Here is a 16,306-nt window from a genome sequence, read left to right on the forward strand (position 1 = left end):
GTAAAGTCACTTAGAAAACCATTATTTAATGCGGGAGTAACCAAACATTCAAGGAGAGGAATAAATCCAGCAAAGACAATGATATCAATAGCAGGAACATCATAAAAATCGGTAAAGTAATAATAGACCGTTCTTCTTAATATCACGTCAGTACGTGACCATCGGTGTGAGTGAGGTAGGCGATACATGCTCCTTTTCGAGCCGTCCTCAGCCGGATAAGGTAACATGAGGATGACAATTCATCCTGTAGCAATGAGCAGGATTTTGACCGCAGCCTAAGTCCTTCTATTTGTGGTTTCTTTAACTGAAGAGGCTTCGCCTTAACATGGCGGACATTCATAATCCGTAAGAGAGCTTGTTTGGCACCTTCATAAAGTTGTCGCAAGATGCAATAATGAAGTTCCTGGGTCCAACGAAAATCCCTCACCCTCTCAGCGCCGTAACGCATTAACGCTTTCTGGAGCATTTATTTTGCATGCCCTGACCACCATTCCATAAGAAAAGGTTAACGGTCCTGCGAAAGAAAGCTACGGGCCCAAACCCCTCGAACAATAACCTCGAGGGAAAGATGCTTTAAGAGAGCTATGTTCAATATCCAGGGGAGGTGATATAGTTTTACTGGTTGCGGTACATGATTTAAGAGTACAGCTACGGCACAGTGATCAGTGAAACAAGTGTGTATCACGTCTATCGCTAACAGTTGTCCACATAAAAAATCAGGAAGATAAAAGTGATCGAGTCTGCCGCTGAAAGTAGCTTGTAACGGAACTGAAATGATGGTGGGCTGATAGTAATTTGAAGCCCGCGCGTCGGAAACGGGCGCGCTGGTGTGAGACTGCCAGGGAGTGCACCCTGATGCCATCTATTGGCGAAACTGGGAATTAGCGCTGTATCAGACAATGCGCTAAACTCTCGGAGTCAAATGTATTCTTTTTGACGGTAATTATAAGTTATTACTGTATGATTTAATGTTATAAAGCGCTAGTAGTAAATTATTATGACTGGTATGAACTCCAGGGTAGTAAATGTAAATATTCTTAAATACTAAATGATTTCGGTAAAAAGGTGGTAGGGGAACGCCCCCACTCTTGGTGATACGAGCATAGCTAGAGGTAGCTGGAGACACAGGGACTGAACAATGGATTGGCCTGGGGAGTGTTGACGTGACAGGACGTGCGTAACTGTGCTCACGCAAAAGTGATTGCGCAACAGCGAAGAGGCGAATACCGTCGCCGTTTGTGGAGTGGAACGCGACGAATGGTTGTCGAAGCCGTCTCTATGCCACTGGGGCTGATTGTAAGAGTTCCTGCGCCCAGATTTTATGGCGGACGTGCAGAAGCTTATACGAGTTCTACAGCTCGTAGTTCCAGCCGCCATTAAGGGCATGAGGAGGAAGAGCTGCGTTAGCCACATGCATATCACCACCAGCACCGACACGTCTACCAAAGGCAAGACTGCTTGAAATTGTTAAGTCGAACTTTGTATACATGTAAAAGGAGAATACCAGTTTTCTTTTGTGCAAGTGCAGAAGACAGAATATAGTAATGAGCAAAATTACGACGCATGTTGTTCCTTGTAAAGTGTAGTAACCTGAAACATAGTGTAGTGAAATCAGACTGAGGCCACCATCGCCTCTTTCATTTACAATTCTTTTGGTTGTAGAATACTTTAGCGTTTAAGAATGTAGAAAAGAGCAATGGTCACACCAGAATGAGTCGCCTATTTATAGTTACTTAAATTTTTCCGAATAACCTTTCAAGTAAAGTCACTTAACTAATTCTATAGCAATTGTCCAAGAGTAATATCCCAAAATCATTAAATAAGTTGAAGGGTAGAAGTTTGTTAACCTAAGTTGCTTAAATTGTCTTGGTGGTAATTACCAAGCCAACTCACAGAAATTGAGAGAGTATTTGCTTTGTAGAATCACCTAGAATGATCAGAAATAGTAATATTCAGAATTAAGAGTAAAATTCAACTCAAGCCGTTTCACTTTGAAACGAGCCAAAAAATTGATTTATTCTTTTGCTCCTTCAGAGCTGGCGACCGTAGTTATAAGTATTTTCAGGAGGATTCGACGGTAAGTCTGCTGCTCTCGTCGTGCTGATAGGATTATCTACTGCTGCTAGCAGTGGTGATTGGATACATAAGCTCACTACCAAGTTAAGTGGGTCAGGTAGGCAGTGTTACCGTGTGAACTGTAGGGCACTGTAGGCCGTGGATCGAACCCGTTCAATCATCACAGCTCTTTGAGAAATAGTCCGGTTAGGAGTGTACTAATCCAATAGGTAAATACTGGCGAGTAACGGTCAGAAATGTATACTCAAGTGAATTTAGCAAGGTCTATGTAGCACCTAGTTAATGTGGTGTAATGGCGAGGGTAGGAGTGGAGTAAAAGTGAGCTGAGCTTGTGGCAGCTGTGCTGTCTTCAAAGATTAATAACGCCAGAATTCACTACTAACTCTTACCATTAGGGCTGAGCTATTTACGGTTAAAATACGTAGCAGTAAGCGCAAAGGCGTGACAGCTACAAGTCCGTATTGGCTTCATACATACGGAAGTAGGAAGCGGGTCATTCTGTCAGTGGAGGGGTTAAAACAACGGAGTCACTTGGGAACATACCCCATTTACTGATGGAAAGATTCGGCGGTTCGGTCGCATGTGGCGACCGTGACAGGACTTACCAAGTTTGTAGAATAATGGCTGCAATAAAAGTGTTTTATATAAACTGGAAGTTTCAAGAAAATTTTAAATTTAAAATTCTGTTGTAGACAAATATACCACAATTGGTAAGTTCAAGACGACAACCTGCAAAGCAGCAAAAGGAAGTCCAATAGTAGGAGTTAAACAAGTAATACTTGGTTTAATAAACATTTCTATTAGGCACGAAATACAGCAGCATAAGATGGAGTCGAATAGTAACAAGCAAGACGAAAACATTACAAGGTCAGACCCAGAGTTAGGGACCATAGATACTGTTGTAGGGTTGGAAAATCCTATAGATGAATCCACACCCACAAAACAGGAGGAACGGGAAGTGAAACCAAAGCTAGTGAAAAGTGAACCCAATGTATCTGTGGATGCAAGTCACAAGGGAGAGGATATGGAATTAACAAGTTTGTTAAATAGTATGATGGCGCAAATTCGAGAAGGGAATGCTAGTTTGAAAGCAGAAATGGCTAGTCATATATCCCAATTGGATGAAAACCTATCTGGTAAAATAAAAGCCAATTTAGATATTTTGAATACGCAAAGCCAGCGTATCACAGAGGTAAACAAATCAGTAAATAGCATTAGGGCTGAAATAACAAATGTTCAGAGAAAAGTCACAGAAATAGAGAAAAGATTTGATACCGAAATTCAGAGAATAGAGAAATCAGTGGAACCTTTGGTTAGTGAAAAATTAGAACCGATAATTGAAAGTAAATTACAGGTGATAGTACCAGTTGTAAAGAAAGAGATTGTTAAAGAAACGGCAGCTGATATTGAAACACTGCGCAATACCATGTTGAGTTTTGATGCATGTGTGCAGGAGCAGGAATATACACTGCGTAATGAGATAAAATTGTTAAGTCAGCAAGTTCAGAATCAGACGTTTCTTAAAAGTAGTGGTATTCCATTGGTAATGCAAAAATCGGAAATACTGAGTAGGGAGGAAAAATACGATCCTCAAAAGAAACAAGGTGGATGGCATCCAATGGATTTTATAAAAAATTGTGAACGTGTCTTACCAGCAGACATGTCGGATAAAGAAAAAATTAATTTAGTAATAGACGCTTTAGCAGGTCATGCTAAACGTTGGGGATTGAATTTGGATATCGACAATTTGAAGTTTACAGACTTTAAAGAAAAGTTCCTTGAGGAATTCTGGGGCACACAACAGAGGGATAGGTTTTGGAGAGAATTCGTTGTCGCCAGAATGCCAGAACATGGGTGTGGGCTCATGAAAGAATACTGTGAAGGATGGTTCAAGCGTCTGGAGTATCTTAAAGATCGTAGATCAGAATCGGAGATAGTGTGGGAGTTGTGGAAAAAGCTACCTGACGATTCAAAGCGTTATGTAGGAGGCACTCATCGAACATTCGATGAATTTTTAGAAAAAATCGAGAATGAAGATAGGTGGCGTGAAACTAGAGAGTTTTGAGGTTTCAGAAATCAGAATGGAATAGTAAAAGGTGGTAGGAATGAACCGCAAATTAACATGATGAGAGGAAGAGGTCGAGGAGGTAACTCTCAGCGAGGGAGAGGACACTATCAGGGAAACGGGATGCATTATCAAAATCAGGAAAACTAAATACCGCGCAGGTCAAGGGCCTAACGCGCGCGGGAAGAAAGAAATGGCCCAAATATAGGGAAGATCGGAGTATTCAGTACTATAGTAGGATAGTGCGTCGTTCGCCTGAAGAGCAGTTACATAAACGAAATTTTGCGAAGTATAATGCAGGGATACAAACAGAGGAGAGAGAGCAGGGAGGAATTATTAAGGGAAATGAAGTAGGAAAAGAATATCGGTCGGATGTGAAGGCTCACGTGAATGAAATAAGTACAATTCGAGGTCAGAGTGACGAATTGATGAAGGAAGAGTCAGAGAAGGCGTTGTTTGTCGGTAGGGATGGCAACTGTGCAGAGAGGCAGGGGCAAGGTAGGAGTGATGTGACTTATGGTAAAAGGTTCGTACGAATAGTCGACGAATCGCATCGAGAAGTAATTAAAGAGGAAAGGGTGGATAAGAAAAAGGGGCATAGTGCAGAGACGCATGCCGATTCAGAAATTACCTTGTATGCAGAATATGTATATCAGCCCAAAAGCCAGCCAGCACAATTAGAAAGATCTTCCACTCAAGTGATTAATTTGGACCCGAATATGACAGTGTTAGAGAGCCATACCGATTATGATGTGTACCTAGTGACAGCAAGAGTACATGACTGTGATGAAGATTCTTTTAAAGAAATTAGAGAAAGTGTATCTAACCAAGAGAAAGAGTGTTGTGATCCCTGTAGTACTGAAGCAAATGAGTTAAGTGAGACTGGAATTCCATTAGTAGGGGAAAATAATGAAAGTGAGAGTGGCGAATGCACTATCCAACAAAGGGAAAGTAGAGAAATGGATTATAATTTGCGAGAATTATTTGAATCCGAAGAAGGTCATATTTCTAAGGAGGAGGAATTATCGTCAGAATTATCAGAAAGCATCCAGGGAGAAAAAGAAGTAGAGGAAGTTTCCGATCCCGCAACCGAGAGTTCAGGCATGACAGATTCGGATGAGAACGAGATGGCATTAAAGAGCCTAGACGAAGGACTATTGGAAAAAGTGGTGAAAGAATTTAGGATGAAAAGGAGAAAGAAACCTCCAGATGGAATGGTCAGTATAAAAACCGGAAAAATAATATGGCAAGACTTGGCGGTGGAAAAGGATTTATTATGGGAAGATAAAGAAAGTATGAAAGAGGACAATAGGATGCAAACAATCCTACCCATTAATATATGTGGATACGATTTATATGTATTGTTGGATAAGGGTGCTCAAGTAAGTGCTATTTCGCACGCATTTTTTGAGATGATCAAAGAGCAACGAGGAGTAGTCATGATGCCAGTAACAGGTGTTAAAGTGATAGGGGCGACAGGGAAATGTAGTAAACCTGTTAAACATCAAGTGATGATGGAATTTAAGATAAAAAACAAGCAATTTTCGAATGCATTTTTAGTAGTTCCAGAGCTCAGTGCCGAGATCATTTTAGGCATTGACTGGTTAATAAAACAGAAAGTAATTATAGATTGTGACAAAGGGATAATAGTTTGTAAAGTTGATAGTGCGGTATTAGAAATACCATTTGAATCATCTAGAGTAATGGAAGAGAACCAGCTGAGATGGGTAGAATTTAGAGATGATCATGATTCAGGAATAGGTCAAAATTTCGATTGGTGTCTGGTGAGGCAGATAGTTGAAGATGGAAATAAGGAGACACTCCTTCGAAATGTAGTGGATAAAACGGAAGGACTATCTGATGCCCAAAGGGGGGATCTATGGCAAATTCTGAAAGAAAATCAGGAGGTATTTTCAGACAAACCGGGACGAGTGGTAAATTATGAGTATTGCATGGAGGTAGAGGAGCATGAACCTTTCTTTAAACCACCATATAATGTACCCTTGTCTAAGAAAGAAGCAGTTCAAAAAGAAATAGATAAAATGGTTTCATGTGGGGTCATTGAACGGAGTTCTAGCCCATATAATAACCCACTGGTGATAGTAGGTAAGAAGGATGGAAGTGTACGAATAGTGATAGATGCTCGTACTCTGAATAAAGTAGTGAAGAGGGAGTTGGATCGTCCAGAGAACATAGATAATTTATTGCAGAAGTTTAATGGTGTAAAGTACATGACTAGTTTAGACCTAACTGCAGGATACTGGCAAATCCCATTAAGTGAGGAGTCTAGGAAGTACACGGCATTTTTATTCAATGGCAAATGCTACCATTTCACAGTGGTACCATTTGGCCTAAATACTTCCGTTTCAGTGTTCATTCGGGCTTTAGACAAGATTTTAGGGAGTGAACTTAGTTCGCTAATCACGGTTTATGTAGATGATCTGTTAATTGCTACAAGGACATGGGAAGAGCACATAGAGTTATGTGACAGGGTGTTCAAAGCTTTAATTAAAGGAGGAATGACCCTGAACCTGAAAAAATGCGAGTTTGTGAAGAAAGAAATAAAGTTTTTAGGTCACATAGTAACACCAGAGGGAATTGAAAAGGATCCCGATAAAGTCAAAGCAATAAGAAATTGTCCGGCTCCCAAGAATAAAAAACAACTAAAGTCATTTATAGGACTTTGTTCCTTTTATCGTAAGTATGTGGATGATCAGGTGTTCAATAGCCCACATCTGAACAACCTACTTAAGAAGAACAGTGTGTATATATGGACTGAGGAATGTGAAACAGCATTCAACCGGCTAAAAGACAATTTGGCTAAAAACATAAAGTTATGGCACCCTGACCTGTGTGAACCATTCCACATGGCAACAGACAGTTCAGATTATGGATTGGGAGTATCCATATTTCAGGAGGTAATGATAGATGGGGAAAAAACTCATAGACAAATAGCATTTGCGAGTAGAACCATGTCTAAGTACGAAAGAAACTATACGGTTTCAGAGAAGGAGGCTTTAGCTATAGTATGGGGCTTTAGGAAATTTCAACTTTTCTTATGGGGACATAAGACTGTGGTCCATACAGACCACAAAGCTTTAATATTTTTGAAGGACTGCAGATTGTTACGTAACAGGTTGACCAGATGGGCGCTGTTTTTACAACAATTTGATATAGAGATCAAGTATGTTAAAGGGAAAGAACATGCAGTACCGGATGCTTTGTCGAGATTACCGGAAGGATGTGAGACACTAGAAAGTGTAAAGAATAGGGAAGATGTTTTTGAGGTGAATTACTTCAAAAAAGCGGAAGGAAGAGAAAAAATTAGGGAAATATGTCGGAATATGCGAAGATATCAAAGTGATGATGATGCACTCAAGTCGGTAAAGGTCAAGTTTGACAATCCAGACGCAACTAACATAAGGGCTTCATATAAAATACATAAAGGTGTACTGTATCTTCAAAGATTAAATAATCCAGGGAAGTGGAGAGTATGTTGGCCGGAACAACACACTGAAGTGCTGATAGATTATGTTCACTTGGCATATGGCCATTGTGGTGCACAGAAGTGTACCGATAAGTTAGATGAATGCATTACCTTTAACAACATGGCACGAAGGGTAGCACAGAGGATAAGATCTTGTGATCTATGCCAAAAGGCGAAAGTAACAAATGCAACTAATCAAGGGCCCATGCAATCAATAAAACCTGATGAAGTATTAGAAATAGTAGCAGTAGATATCTTTGGACCATTACCGAAAACCATGGGGGGTTTTGTGTACATATTTGTAGCAGTTGAACTTTTCTCAAAGTATATAAAGCTATATCCCTTGAGAAAAGCTACTGCCAGAGCTGTGTATGATAAAATGGTGTGTGATTATTTTGTGAAAGTAGGGAAGCCAAAGAGAATACTATCAGATAATGGTGTTCAGTTTTGCTCAAAAATGTGGAAGGATGGGATAACTGAGAAACAGGTAGAAGTGGTCCATATCTCAGCTTATCACCCATCAAGCAATCCGGCAGAAAGATATATGCGTGAGATAGGTCGGTTATTTAGGACGTACTGCCATAGTAACCACAAGAAGTGGGGCATGTATGTGAGTGAATTCGAAGAAATCATGAATTCATTAACAAACGAGAGCACTGGATTTACTCCAGAAGAAATCCTGAAAAAGACGAGAAGTAAAAGTCTAGTAGAAGACCTACTAGAATTTCCAGATAGAGTTGAATTAGATTATGATAGTAAAAAGAACTTAGTAAAAGACAAGATGAGAAAACAAGCAGATGCGAGAATTCGTCGTCATGACGAAAAAGTAAGGAATCCTAAATTCAAAATAGGTGATCTCGTTCTTGTAAAAACACATGAAAAGTCAAGTGAAATTAATAACGAGATCAGCAAATTTAAATATATATATAATGGACCATTTAAAATAGTGTCCATACCCAATGTGAATGCTTATTATTTAGAGTACCCATTAACAGGCAAACGCCTAGGAGTAAGAAACATAGTGGATCTCAAAAGGTATGAGCCACGAATTCTACCAGATTGAAAATAAATATATAAATAAATATTAAAGTAAACCAATATGTAAATAGTTTTGTTTCTTTTGTTCTATGTGAAAGGTAAATGTTCACTAAAATATGTTGCAGTATTCTAATGAAACTTCTAGTTTAAGTAGAGACTAAACAGACTGGGAAAGACTGAGCTTCTAAGAAAGCCTTAATAGATGTGTAAATAAGTGTTGTGGAAGAGGTAGAAAAGTGAGGAGGTAAAGTGAAAAGGACGGGCTATAAAGTAATAGGCGCTTAACGTGTGTTTTACTTGCCTGAGATAAAAGAAGTGTATTTAAAATTTTTGTAAAAAAGATGTTTAAAGTGTACTGTGTTTAGATGTAAGAAAATTGTAAAGAATATATGTAAATCATTTATGTAATGTTTAGCAGGAAAGATAGAAAGAATTGGTGTTTAATTTTAAATAAGTAATATCAGTACCGAGGTGTATCAGTAAGAAAGGGAAAACCCTTGGTAAAAAGCTTAACGAAAATTTCAGATTCATTATAGGAGAGACTTCTTATTGAATTATCACTGTTAGATACTTCAATAAGAAGTGGGGCATGTGTAACGGAACTGAAATGATGGTGGGCTGATAGTAATTTGAAGCCCGCGCGTCGGAAACGGGCGCGCTGGTGTGAGACTGCCAGGGAGTGCACCCTGATGCCATCTATTGGCGAAACTGGGAATTAGCGCTGTATCAGACAATGCGCTAAACTCTCGGAGTCAAATGTATTCTTTTTGACGGTAATTATAAGTTATTACTGTATGATTTAATGTTATAAAGCGCTAGTAGTAAATTATTATGACTGGTATGAACTCCAGGGTAGTAAATGTAAATATTCTTAAATACTAAATGATTTCGGTAAAAAGGTGGTAGGGGAACGCCCCCACTCTTGGTGATACGAGCATAGCTAGAGGTAGCTGGAGACACAGGGACTGAACAATGGATTGGCCTGGGGAGTGTTGACGTGACAGGACGTGCGTAACTGTGCTCACGCAAAAGTGATTGCGCAACAGCGAAGAGGCGAATACCGTCGCCGTTTGTGGAGTGGAACGCGACGAATGGTTGTCGAAGCCGTCTCTATGCCACTGGGGCTGATTGTAAGAGTTCCTGCGCCCAGATTTTATGGCGGACGTGCAGAAGCTTATACGAGTTCTACAGCTCGTAGTTCCAGCCGCCATTAAGGGCATGAGGAGGAAGAGCTGCGTTAGCCACATGCATATCACCACCAGCACCGACACGTCTACCAAAGGCAAGACTGCTTGAAATTGTTAAGTCGAACTTTGTATACATGTAAAAGGAGAATACCAGTTTTCTTTTGTGCAAGTGCAGAAGACAGAATATAGTAATGAGCAAAATTACGACGCATGTTGTTCCTTGTAAAGTGTAGTAACCTGAAACATAGTGTAGTGAAATCAGACTGAGGCCACCATCGCCTCTTTCATTTACAATTCTTTTGGTTGTAGAATACTTTAGCGTTTAAGAATGTAGAAAAGAGCAATGGTCACACCAGAATGAGTCGCCTATTTATAGTTACTTAAATTTTTCCGAATAACCTTTCAAGTAAAGTCACTTAACTAATTCTATAGCAATTGTCCAAGAGTAATATCCCAAAATCATTAAATAAGTTGAAGGGTAGAAGTTTGTTAACCTAAGTTGCTTAAATTGTCTTGGTGGTAATTACCAAGCCAACTCACAGAAATTGAGAGAGTATTTGCTTTGTAGAATCACCTAGAATGATCAGAAATAGTAATATTCAGAATTAAGAGTAAAATTCAACTCAAGCCGTTTCACTTTGAAACGAGCCAAAAAATTGATTTATTCTTTTGCTCCTTCAGAGCTGGCGACCGTAGTTATAAGTATTTTCAGGAGGATTCGACGGTAAGTCTGCTGCTCTCGTCGTGCTGATAGGATTATCTACTGCTGCTAGCAGTGGTGATTGGATACATAAGCTCACTACCAAGTTAAGTGGGTCAGGTAGGCAGTGTTACCGTGTGAACTGTAGGGCACTGTAGGCCGTGGATCGAACCCGTTCAATCATCACAGCTCTTTGAGAAATAGTCCGGTTAGGAGTGTACTAATCCAATAGGTAAATACTGGCGAGTAACGGTCAGAAATGTATACTCAAGTGAATTTAGCAAGGTCTATGTAGCACCTAGTTAATGTGGTGTAATGGCGAGGGTAGGAGTGGAGTAAAAGTGAGCTGAGCTTGTGGCAGCTGCGCTGTCTTCAAAGATTAATAACGCCAGAATTCACTACTAACTCTTACCATTAGGGCTGAGCTATTTACGGTTAAAATACGTAGCAGTAAGCGCAAAGGCGTGACAGCTACAAGTCCGTATTGGCTTTATACATACGGAAGTAGGAAGCGGGTCATTCTGTCAGTGGAGGGGTTAAAACAACGGAGTCACTTGGGAACATACCCCATTTACTGATGGAAAGATTCGGCGGTTCGGTCGCAAGCTGTAAAGCGCTGTGGGGGTGGTAACAGATCTACGAATCGTGTATTTGGGAAGAGCGCACCAATTCGTCTAGCTCCTTACTGAAATTAAAATTAGGGGTCTGATCCACAGGACACAAAACACAATTCAAATCTCCTCCAAACAGAACTTCCTGCTGAGTTTTACAAAACATATAAACTATATCCTCTTTATAAAAACGCGCACGATCTGTGAAACAGCCAAATCCCGAAGGCGCATAAAGAATAATTAAAATAAGGTCACAAAAATTGCAGCCTATTCTTCGGCCCCCCCCCCCCATGAACCATGGACCTTGCCGTTGGTGGGGAGGCTTGCGTGCCTCAGCGATACAGATAGCCGTACCGTAGGTGCAACCACAACGGAGGGGTATCTGTTGAGAGGCCAGACAAACGTGTGGTTCCTGAAGAGGGGCAGCAGCCTTTTCAGTAGTTGCAAGGGCAACAGTCTGGATGATTGACTGATCTGGCCTTGTAACAATAACCAAAACGGCCATGCTGTGCTGGTACTGCGAACGGCTGAAAGCAAGGGGAAACTACAGCCGTAATTTTTCCCGAGGGCATGCAGCTTTACTGTATGATTACATGATGATGGCGTCCTCTTGGGTAAAATATTCTGGAGGTAAAATAGTCCCCCATTCGGATCTCCGGGCGGGGACTACTCAAGAGGATGTCGTTATCAGGAGAAAGAAAACTGGCGTTCTACGGATCGGAGCGTGGAATGTCAGATCCCTTAATCGGGCAGGTAGGTTAGAAAATTTAAAAAGGGAAATGGATAGGTTGAAGTTAGATATAGTGGGAATTAGTGAAGTTCGGTGGCAGCAGGAACAAGACTTCTGGTCAGGTGACTACAGGGTTATAAACACAAAATCAAATAGGGGTAATGCAGGAGTAGGTTTAATAATGAATAGGAAAATAGGAATGCGGGTAAGCTACTACAAACAGCATAGTGAACGCATTATTGTGGCCAAGATAGATACGAAGCCCACACCTACTACAGTAGTAGAAGTTTATATGCCAACTAGCTCTGCAGATGACGAAGAAATTGAAGAAATGTATGATGAAATAAAAGAAATTATTCAGATTGTGAAGGGAGACGAAAATTTAATAGTCATGGGTGACTGGAATTCGAGTGTAGGAAACGGGAGAGAAGGAAACATAGTAGGTGAATATGGATTGGGGTACAGAAATGAAAGAGGAAGCCGCCTGGTAGAATTTTGCACAGAGCACAACATAATCATAGCTAACACTTGGTTTAAGAATCATGAAAGAAGGTTGTATACATGGAAGAACCCTGGAGATACTAAAAGGTATCAGATAGATTATATAATGGTAAGACAGAGATTTAGGAACCAGGTTTTAAATTGTAAGACATTTCCAGGGGCAGATGTGGACTCTGACCACAATCTATTGGTTATGACCTGTAGATTAAAACTGAAGAAACTGCAAAAAGGTGGGAATTTAAGGAGATGGGACCTGGATAAACTAAAAGAACCAGAGGTTGTACAGAGATTCAGGGAGAGCATAAGGGAGCAATTGACAGGAATGGGGGAATTAAATACAGTAGAAGAAGAATGGGTAGCTTTGAGGGATGAAGTTGTGACAGCAGCAGAGGATCAAGTAGGTAAAAAGACGAGGGCTAGTAGAAATCCTTGGGTAACAGAAGAAATATTGAATTTAATTGATGAAAGGAGAAAATATAAAAATGCAGTAAGTGAAACAGGCAAAAAGGAATACAAACGTCTCAAAAATGAGATCGACAGGAAGTGCAAAATGGCTAAGCAGGGATGGCTAGAGGACAAATGTAAGGATGTAGAGGCCTATATCACTAGGGGTAAGATAGATACCGCCTACAGGAAAATTAAAGAGACCTTTGGAGATAAGAGAACGACTTGTATGAATATCAAGAGCTCAGATGGAAACCCAGTTCTGAGCAAAGAAGGGAAAGCAGAAAGGTGGAAGGAGTATATAGAGGGTCTATACAAGGGCGATGTACTTGAGGACAATATTATGGAAATGGAAGAGGATGTAGATGAAGATGAAATGGGAGATATGATACTGCGTGAAGAGTTTGACAGAGCAATGAAAGACCTGAGTCGAAACAAGGCCCCCGGAGTAGACAATATTCCATTGGAACTACTGACGGCCGTGGGAGAGCCAGTCCTGACAAAACTCTACCATCTGGTGAGCAAGATGTATGAAACAGGCGAAATACCCTCAGACTTCAAGAAGAATATAATAATTCCAATCCCAAAGAAAGCAGGTGTTGACAGATGTGAAAATTACCGAACTATCAGCTTAATAAGTCACAGCTGCAAAATACTAACACGAATTCTTTACAGACGAATGGAAAAACTAGTAGAAGCCAACCTCGGGGAAGATCAGTTTGGATTCCGTAGAAATACTGGAACACGTGAGGCAATACTGACCTTACGACTTATCTTAGAAGAAAGATTAAGGAAAGGCAAACCTACGTTTCTAGCATTTGTAGACTTAGAGAAAGCTTTTGACAATGTTGACTGGAATACTCTCTTTCAAATTCTAAAGGTGGCAGGGGTAAAATACAGGGAGCGAAAGGCTATTTACAATTTGTACAGAAACCAGATGGCAGTTATAAGAGTCGAGGGGCATGAAAGGGAAGCAGTGGTTGGGAAGGGAGTAAGACAGGGTTGTAGCCTCTCCCCGATGTTGTTCAATCTGTATATTGAGCAAGCAGTAAAGGAAACAAAAGAAAAATTCGGAGTAGGTATTAAAATTCATGGAGAAGAAATAAAAACTTTGAGGTTCGCTGATGATATTGTAATTCTGTCAGAGACAGCAAAGGACTTGGAAGAGCAGTTGAATGGAATGGACAGTGTCTTGAAAGGAGGATATAAGATGAACATCAACAAAAGCAAAACAAGGATAATGGAATGTAGTCTAATTAAGTCGGGTGATGCTGAGGGAATTAGATTAGGAAATGAGGCACTTAAAGTAGTAAAGGAGTTTTGCTATTTGGGGAGCAAAATAACTGATGATGGTCGAAGTAGAGAGGATATAAAATGTAGGCTGGCAATGGCAAGGAAAGCGTTTCTGAAGAAGAGAAATTTGTTAACATCCAGTATTGATTTAAGTGTCAGGAAGTCATTTCTGAAAGTATTCGTATGGAGTGTAGCCATGTATGGAAGTGAAACATGGGCGATAACCAGTTTGGACAGGAAGATAATAGAAGCTTTCGAAATGTGGTGCTACAGAAGAATGCTAAAGATTAGATGGGTAGATCACATAACTAATGAGGAAGTATTGAATAGGATTGGGGAGAAGAGAAGTTTGTGGCACAACTTGACCAGAAGAAGGGATCGGTTGGTAGGGCAGGTTCTGAGGCATCAAGGGATCACCAATTTAGTATTGGAGGGCAGCGTGGAGGGTAAAAATCGTAGAGGGAGACCAAGAGATGAATACACTAAGCAGATTCAGAAGGATGTAGGTTGCAGTAGGTACTGGGAGATGAAAAAGCTTGCACAGGATAGAGTAGCATGGAGAGCTGCATCAAACCAGTCTCAGGACTGAAGACCACAACAACAACAACAACATTCTTCGGCCGTTATCAAGAACTTCGAAATCAGTCAGTGGTATTTCCTCAATGTAAAATAGCGCAGTACCGGCAGCTAGGAGCCACCTGAAAGAAATTAGGAAAGCTGGGAACAGAAAAATGGTCAAATAACACATAGAGCAAAAATATCACGTCCGCACATAAAACGTAAATAAATTGTCATAGCGCCACAAGTCTAAGCTCGGAACTAATTCTGTTCACATTCAAAGTAAGAAAGGTGTTGTCCTCCATCTATTTATTACCAGACTATTCAGCTGATTACTTGCAAGTGAAATATAAGACGTGTATCACAGTCTAAGGCAGAGTCAGCGGACGAAACTTAACGTAAAGAGGTGGCTCCCTCTCTTTAACAAATCTCAGTTTTTTTTCTTTTTTCGCAATGCCGAGCGCTGAGGTTAAAAACGCTGTTAGTTGCGCTTTTGGGGGAAGGTGACTGCCACATGGGGAAATGTGGTGGAAGGGGAGAGGGACTTCTGCGGAAATTGAGACAGAGGATACATCCCGCTCTTCCACAGGTGGGCAGTGCGTCTCCTGGGAATCAACGGAAACGAAAACTGACTGTACGTCTTTTAACGTCACCATGTGTTCCACTGTCACACTTGTGCCGATCTGGTTCACAGCTGCTTGTAGCATGCTTTCCCCATCCGGAGGCGCAGAAGAAGGATGGGAATACGTTATGGTCTCAGGGATGCCCGGCAAGTCCGTCGATATAGTACGGAGCTCAAGAACAGGCCTATCCTCATGTGATTCTGAAGAGCCACTCTCGGTCTTGGGGCACACATCTGAGGGGGTGCTGGGCGCTTTTGAGTCTTGTATAGCAGTTAACATTCTATCATCCGGTCTGAACTCGAGGAAGGGAGAGGCCTCCACCAACGGACTCTTTCCAGCAGAGCGGAGAAGGGAAGAGGAATCGTCTGATTCCTCGCCATCTTGCGTCCGTCCACGCTTGTTTTGATGTGACGAAGGTGACGGCGCGGAAGCTGCAGTGGCCAAGTCCCTATGTGAGGTTAACGGCGGAAATGCCTTAGAACCTTCACGCAATGGCTCGTTTTGCCCCTGAGAATCTTTGTTGGGCACAACAGCTGTCACTTGGGAGACCAGGTCCGCTAAAGTTAGCCTTTTAGTCCTTAAGTGCAGCAGGCTATTTTTATGGTGCTATCTACTGCCATTACATATAAAACAGGTTCCTTCTTGGACTGTATAAATTATTTGTACCCGTTGTCCACAAACCTGCAAATGAGAGAAGTTATTCCGTTTGGCTACTATGTCTGCTGATCTAACTCCATCACAAGCTTGTAAACGATATGAAACTTCCAGGCAAATTAAAACTGTCTGTCCGACCGGGACTCGAACTCGGGACCTTTACCTTTCGCGGGCAAGTGTTCTGCCAACTGAGCTACCCAACCACGAGTCACGACCCGCCTGACAGCTTCAATTCTGCCAGTACCTCGTCTCCTACAAAGGTCCCGAGTTCGAGTGTCGGCCAGGCACACAGTTTTAATCTGCCAGGAAGTCTCATATCAGGGCACACTACGCTGCAGG

The sequence above is a fragment of the Schistocerca americana genome, chromosome 5 (genome assembly GCF_021461395.2).
Source record: "Schistocerca americana isolate TAMUIC-IGC-003095 chromosome 5, iqSchAmer2.1, whole genome shotgun sequence".
Taxonomy (NCBI): domain Eukaryota; kingdom Metazoa; phylum Arthropoda; class Insecta; order Orthoptera; family Acrididae; genus Schistocerca; species Schistocerca americana.